Consider the following 8,588-nt stretch of genomic DNA (forward strand, 5'->3'; position numbering starts at 1 on the left):
AAGTGAGACAAAGAATGGAATATTAAACAGAAATACTAAATTGGGAACATAAGGTAATCCTTTTAGACCTTTATTAAAATTGGCATACACTTTGAAGACTTGAGACTTTAGTGAGAAGGAGGAGATTTGGAGAGGTTCTAAAGCAGAGCCCCAAAAATGATTAAAGCTGTTAGAAAAATTAGCAGATGCCCAACAGTTTGGAGCCAAGCAGATATTGGTGCTGGATCAAATTAGAATCTGCCCAAAGGCCTTAGGAAAATAGCTCTGTAAAGTTAATGTTTTCAAACCATGAATGTCACCACAACTTCATTTTCTTTACACTGCTTTAATCAGCCCCAGGCATTTCAATCCTCTGTCAGCCCCCTTGCAGAATTCCAGGCTTGCTTCATTCCTTGACACCATCTCAGCAAAGGCAGGATGTGATCAGTGGTCTTTATTGCCATTCCTTCACCCTCTAGACTCAGTAACCCAGCCATAGGTTCTGCCTCCTATAATGTTCTCTCTACTCCCAGCTTTGTTCTTCCAGAAGTAGCCTTCATAGCAAGCCAGTCCTAAAATCCAGCATATCAAGGTAGAATGCAAATAATTGGAGAGTAACTAGATTTTCTGAGCCTTCTCCAAGAATGAGATTTCTCATGATATTGTGTATGTGTGTGTAGTATACAGAGGTATGTATATTGCTATAATATACTATATATATTATATAAAATATATATTAATTATGTTTAATTATATAATTATATGCTGGTTATAACATATATTAATTATGAGGTATTATAATACTATTTAAAACATAGATGGTATATTAAGTAATGTTACTATAATATTATATATGTATATAAATAACTTCTAGGTGCCAGGTACTTTGTCAGATACTGGGAATATAAGGAAGAATTACATATACTATACCTCCATAGTTTAGTAGAACAGGGAATGTCATGCAAACTAGCACATTAGCATACTAGAAATTCAAGATTTAGGATAGACATTTACAGGAGGAAGCCTGCAGGCACAAAAGTGAGACTGATTAAGTGTTCTCAAGATTCTGGAACAGGGCAAAAAAATTCAAGGAAAATTCAATGGTTAAAAGGATGCCAAAGCTAAATACATTTCTTTTAATTGAGAAGAGGGAAGAGTGGGAAGAAAGTCACATAGTATACCACTCATTTGGTACTGCAGGCTGTTTAGTATGTCTAGAAAAAGACTATTAGTAGGAGTTCTAGAGAGGCACATAGGAGTCAAGTAATAGAGGACTTGCACTGACTCCTACTAGCACCCAAATAGGAAGAGAGTGAAGATGTTAGAGGACAACATATACAATTATATGGCCACACTTCTTCTGTAGCTTCACACTGATTTATTGCACACACTCTACACATACTAAACACTTCATTTTCTTTCTAGATTAGTGAAGTATAATATAACTTATTAGTCCAAATTAAATATTCATTTTAGAGTCTGGCTCAGTTCTGTCCATAAGAAGGACTTGAAATAATGAAAAAAAATTATTTAAATATTTCCTTCTATTTTCTCCCCAAATTACTAAACCTAATACATATTTTTTTCTCCTATTCCTCTTCAAACCATTCACATGCACACAAACATGTGCACACTCACATAAACACATTTGCAGGGAGAATTAGGAAAGTTAGAGAGAGACCAAAAAAGGGGTGGGGCGAGGACAGGAAAAAAAGAGAGGGGACTAGAAGTGAGGTCTTCAACTGCTTAGGCAAGAAAGAGCTGAAACATATTAGAATGACAGGTTGAGAGATTCCCAAGATGGCAGTGTAGGAAGATCTTAAACTCACCTCCTCCCATGGACATACCAAGTCTACAGTTATATATGTATCATTTCCCTCTGAAAACAAATGAATTGCTTCTCCACAACAATAAATAAAAGGACCACAACAAGACTGGTAGGAGAGGCAGAGACACAGTCTTACTAAAAACCCCATACCTGGTATAGTGATGCATAATAGGAAGATATCTTACCAGTCTGGCACTTTTCCTGGAGGAGCAAGTGGTGGGTATCCCACATCAATTACCCCAACCCAACCCATAGGATCTGCCCTAGGGAGACAAGCTCCTCTACGTCTGGCTTAAAAAACCAATGGGGCTGATGTCCAAGGAACCCAAAGTGCTAATAAGAAACTGACATTCCCCTTTTAAATAGCTTGTATATGCTCCCACTTGCCTCAGAGCCCAGTGTGGGGGCGGGGGAACAGCAGTTTGAAAAGCACCTGGACTATATGTGAAGGAAGTTCATTTGCTAATCTAAAAGTATATGCTAGAGAAGCAGAGGACAGTTGAAACTCCCTAGAGATGAAGGCACTGGTGGAGGCCATTTTTAAACTCTCCACCCACTCAGCTAGCACAGGTGGGCAAGCTCTGATGCAGCACCCTTTTGCCCCCTAGCAAAGACAGGTAGGAGCAAGCAGTTGTGGCACTCTGCTGCTGCCTTGCTTAAGCAGGAGTATGGTGGTTGTAATATTCCCTCAACTCCCTGGTTGGGGCTGGAGAACATGAGCAGTCATGGCATTTTCCTACTCCTGGCCTAAAGATGGCACACATGCTGTACTCCTCACACCTGTGGGCACACCCAGTCAAGACAGTTTCCCCCCAGTTGCCTTTCTGAAGCCAGTAACCATGGCCCACCCACCACATTCTGCCTTTGCCCTGATAAAGCCAGCAGACATATGCAGTTCACACAGGGGATACTCTTTGATCACTTTGCCCTAGTGGCTGGGATTCCTGAGCTCCATGGAAATGTAACAATCAAGAAGACAGTTCTTGGAAGGCCACCACCCCCAGGGGACTGCACAGAAAACAGACTGAAACATAAAATAGTCTTCCTGTGGAAAAAAAAAAAAACAAAAAAACCAAAAAACCTCTTTAGTTATCCTGGAGCTTCAACCTAAGGGACAGACTTCAGATTTCCCATACATCCAGAGGCTAAGGAGGAGCTACTAGGGAACGTAAGCAGGGAGACACCATCCTTGCACACAACTTTGTCTCACTATAGCTCCACAAAACCTCCCAGAAAGTAGCTTATATACGCATCTGGAGTCCTGATTTTTGCAACTGCTATCCAGAGAACACCTACAGATATTCTGGTCCAGGGACCAGTAGGGATTATGACTGCAGTCCCACAGGACAGTATATATTTGCATATTTTAAAAACTGCTGCTTGAGGGTCCAACTTCCAATCAGCCAAAACTAGGTGCTAAAAGAGATCCTCCCACCCCCTTTGGAACACCAACAGGTCTTGGCACACCCTCAACAATGGCAACATATCAAGAATAAAGCAGACTGTTCAGACAATTACACAGCTTTGAGAGAAAACAAAGAACTAGGGTAAGATTGAATGTTTCGTTACCTTCACAAAGCCACTTCTCCAAGACTGAGAGATGTAGCAGTTCTGACTAATATATACAAAAACCACAGAGAGTCAAGCAAAATTAGGAAATGTAGAAATATGTTCCAAATGAAAAAAAAAAAAAAAAAAACAAGGCAAAACCTTAGAAAAAGACCTTAATGATATGGAGAAAAGTAATCTTCTCTGATAAAAATTCAGAGAAATGGTCATAAGGATGCTCACCAAACTCAGGAGAAGAATACACAGTGAGAACTTCAACAAAGAGATAGAAACTATAAAGTACCAAATATAAGTACAGAGTCAAAGAATACAATGACTGAACTAAAAAATACACTTGAGGTATTCAACAGCAGACTGGGTGAAGCAGAAGAATAGATCAGCAAGCTGGAAGACAAAGCAATAAAATTCATCCAAAAAGAGCAGCAAAAATAAACAAGCATATTTTAAAAAGATTACATAAGGGACCTATGGAACAACATCAAGTGGAATAACATTCTCAACATAAAGGTCTCAGAAGGAGAAGAGATAAAGGGGCACAAAATTATTTGACAAAATGATGACTAAAAGCTTCCCAAACCTAAGGAAGGAAACAGACATACAGGTCCAGGAAGCCCAGACAGTTCCAAATAAGATGAACCCAAAGAGAGCCACATCAAGACACAATAATTAAGATGTCAAAAGTTAAAGATAAAAAGAGAATCTTAAAAAGCACAAGAAAAAAACAGATTGGTACATATGAGGGAAACCCCATAGAGCTATGAGCAGATTTATCAGTAGAAACTCTGCAGGCCAGAAGAGAGAGGCAGGCATGATATATTTGAAATGCTGAAAAAAAAAAACAAAACACAGAACAATCAAACAAACAAAATTTCCAATGAAGAATACTCTACCCAGCAAAGTTATCATTCAGAATTGAAGGAGAGAGAAACAGTTTTCCAGACAAGCAAAACCTAAAGGAGTTCATCGCTACTAAACTGACCTTACGAGAAAAGTTAAAGGTATTTCTTTAAATTGAAAATAAGTCACTAATTAATAAAAAGAAAAACATGCAAAAGTAAAAATCTCACTAGAAAATGTAAATATGTAGTAAAAGTGGTGGATTAATTAATTATAAAGCTACTATGAAGATTAAAAAAGAAAAGTACAATTGACTAAAAATAAAATAATTATTTAAGGGATACATAAAATAAAAAAGATGCAAAATATGATACCAAAATATAAAACAGGGGGTAAAAATGTAGTTTTGTAATGTGTTCAAATTTAAGTTGCTATCAACTTAAAACAGACAATTTTATAATAGGATGATATATATATAAACCTCATGGTAACCCAAAGCAAAAACTTGGAGCAAATACACAAAGGGAAAATGGGAAGTTTATCTAATAACAAAGGAACAAAGAGGAACTATAAAAACAGCCATCAAACAATTAACAAAATGGCAATAAACACATACCTATCAATAAATACTTTAAATACAAATGAACTAAATTCCCCAGTCAAAAGACATAGAGTGGCTGAATGGATTAAAAAAAAACAAAAACAAAATACATCTATATACTGTCTACTACAAGAGACTCACTTCAAAAGTAAGGACACACATACTGAAAGTGAAGGGATGAAAAAAGATCATGCAAATGGAAACAAACAAATAATAAAAGTTGGTAGAGCTATACTCACATCAGACGAAATAGATTTTAAAACAAAGACTATAATAAAAGACAAAGAGTACCACTACATAGTGATAAAGGGGTCAATCCAGCAAGAAGATATAACATTTATAAATATATATGCACCCAGTTTAAGAGCACCAAAATATAAAAAAGCATATATTAATGGACATAAAAAAGTTGTTGACAGCAATATAACAGTAGGGGACTTTAACACCCCACTTATATCAATAGACAGATCATCCAAACAGAAAATCAAGAAGAAAACATTGGCTTTAAGCAACACTTTAGACCAGATAAACTAAACAGATATACACTGGACGTTCTATCCAAAAGCAGAACACACAGTCTTTTCAGATGCACATATAGCATTCTCCAAGACAGATCACCAGTTAGGCCATAAAATAAATCTCAATAAATTCAAGAAGTTTGAAATCATATCAAACACCTTTTCCAACCACACTGATTTGAAATCAGGAAACGATTACAAGAAGGAAACTGGAAAAACTAGAAATATGTGGAGATTAAAGAACATGTTACTGAACAACAACTGGGTCATTGAAGTAATCAATCAATGGTAAAAAGATAAAAGCTTTTTCTGTAAGATCAGGAAGAAGACAAGGATATCCACTGTTGTCACTTTTACTCAACATATTATTGGAAGTCCTAGCCACAACAATTAGGCAAGAAAAAGAAATAAAAAGGATAAAAATTAGAAAGAAAGAAGTAAACCTGTCACTATGTATAGATGACATGATACTATATAGAAAACCATAAAGACTCCACCAAAAAGCTGTCAGAACTAATAAATTAACTCAGTGAAGTGGCAGAATACCAAATTAATATATAGAAATCTGTTGGATTTCTGTACACTAATAACAAACTACCAGAAATAGAAATAAAGAAACCAATCCCATTTACATTTGCATCAGAAAGAATACTTAGGAATAAATTTAGCCAAGGAGGTGAAAGACCTGTACACTGAAAACTATGACATTGATGAAAGAAATTGAAGAAGACATACAAATAAATGCAAAGATTTTCTGTGTTCATGGGTTGAAAGAATATGTTAAAATGTCCACACTACCCAAAGCCATCTACAGAGTCAATGAAATTTTTATCAAAATTCCAATGGTATTTTTCACAGAACTAGAGCAAGTAATTGTAATATTTATATGGAACCACAAATAACCAAAACAATCTTGAGAAAGAAGAACAAAGCAGAGGTATTATACTACCTGATTTCAAACTATGCTACAAAGCTATAATAATCAAAACAGCATGATACTGGCATAAAAACAGACACATAAGTCAAGAAACAAAATAGAAGGCTGAAATATAAACTTGTGCATATATGGTCAATTAATTTATGACAAAGGAAGTAAGAACATACAGTGGGGAAAGGACAGTCTCTTCAATAAATGGTTTTGGAAAACCTGGACAGCCACATGAGTGAACTTCTTTTGTTTTGTTTTGTTTGCATCTGACTCCAAAGGCAAGGGCCACAAAAGCAAAAATTTTTAAAAATGGGACTACATCAAACAAAAGCTTTTGCACAGTGAAGGAATCCATCAACAAAATGCAAAGGCAACCTTCTGAATGAAAGAAGATATCTGCAAATCATATATCCAATAATGAGTTAATGTCCAAAATATATAAGAAAACTCATACAACTCAATAACAGTAACAAAAAATATTCCAATTAAAAATGGCCAGAGGATATGAATAGACATTCTTTCCAAAGAAGACATACTACGGCAGGCAAATGAAAAGATGCTCAACATTACTAGTATTACAAATCACTAGTCAAAAGCAAATCAAAACTACAATGAGATATCACCTTAAACCTGTCAGAATAGCTATTATCAAAGCAAAGGGAGAAGAAATAACAAGTGTTGGTGAGGATGTGGAAAAAAAGGGAACCCTTGTACACTGTTGGTAGTGTTGTAAACTGGTGGAGCCACTATGGAAAACAGTATGGAATTTCCTCAAAAAAATTGAAAATAGAACTACTATATAATCCAGCAATTCCGCTACTGGGTATCTATCTGAAGAAAATGAAAACACTAATTTGAAAAGGTATATGTACCCCTGTGTTAACTGCGGCATTATTTACAATAGCCAAGATAAGGAAATAACCTAAGTGTCTAACAATGGATGAATGAATAAAGAAAATGTGGTGAGATCTATCTATCATCTATCTATCTATCTATCTATCTATCTATCTATCTATCTATCATCTATCTATCTATGGCCCTACTCAGCCATAAAAAAAAGAATGGAACCTTGACATTAGTGACCTAGGGATGGACCTAGGGGGTATTACACTAAGTGAAATAAATCAAACAGAGAAAGACAAAGACTGCATGATTTCACTTACATGTGGAATGTAAAAAAACAAAACAAACAAAATAAAACCCAGATTCATAGATACAGAGAACAGGTTGGTAGTTGCCAGAAGGAAGAGGGTGGGGGAAGGTGAAATGGGTGAAGTGGATCAAAAAATACAAACTGCCAATTATAAAATCAGTAAGTCATGGGAATGTTATGAACAGCATGAGGAATATAGTCAATAATACTGTATTAACTTTGTATGGTGACAGGTGATAACTAGAATTACTGTGGTGATCATTTCACAATGTATACAAATGTTGAATCACTATGTTGTGTATCTGAAACTAGTATAATATTGTATGTCAATTATACCTCAATAAAGAGAGAGAATGCCAGTTCCTTTTACTCATTTTCCCCTTCTGATATTAGCCATAAAGTAACCTGACTTTCCAAGATCATGAGGCATACCAAGTGAAATTTCAGCCAAATGTCTGATTTATAATCCTTAGTGAAAGCATCTGATCTGAAAACCAACAAAACTAGGTGTTACAGAAACTCGAAATATTTGAGTAGACTTTTAAAATTCAGAATATTTAAAATACCTCTCAAGATTAAAAATACATATATTTTAACATCTAGTTTCACGGGCTTGTTACTGAATCAACAATATACAGATGAGAGCTGTCAGAAGACTAGCATATAAATGTGTTTTCCCATCCAAAGCTCTATTTCTTCATTTCCTCTCTCAACTCTGTAGCCCATCTGGAAGTATATAGACCACTGGGTGAATTCAAACTTGGAAATTGAAATTTCAGCCTTGAAGAAAAGGTGAAAATGTTCAGAATTTCCCACTAGCTTTAAAACCCCCAAACAGTAGCTATCCTATTCTGAAATTCAGGCAAGAGCTGTGGGAACTTTTTGTATAAAGCACTGTGGATTAGCATTTTACAAAAATCTTTGGGAAAAAATGATGACTTCACTGAAAAGGTAGCTAGCTCCTTCCCCACCCACCGTCCAAATCCTCCTCTACTCATGGTTGCAAAAGACTGAACAGACCTGGTTAGATGTCTGTCCAGCTTCCTCTTGCTAGGAGTGGACCACCACATTCAATATTTCCCTATGAGAACTTCACTGAATTGTTAGGCAAAGGGGGAAAGAATGGAAAAAAGAAGCCTGAGTGAACAAGAACTGGCAGAGATTATATCCCTAAC

This window comes from Phoca vitulina, unplaced genomic scaffold (assembly GCF_004348235.1).
Source record: "Phoca vitulina isolate PV1807 unplaced genomic scaffold, GSC_HSeal_1.0 scaffold8, whole genome shotgun sequence".
Taxonomy (NCBI): Eukaryota; Metazoa; Chordata; class Mammalia; order Carnivora; family Phocidae; genus Phoca; species Phoca vitulina.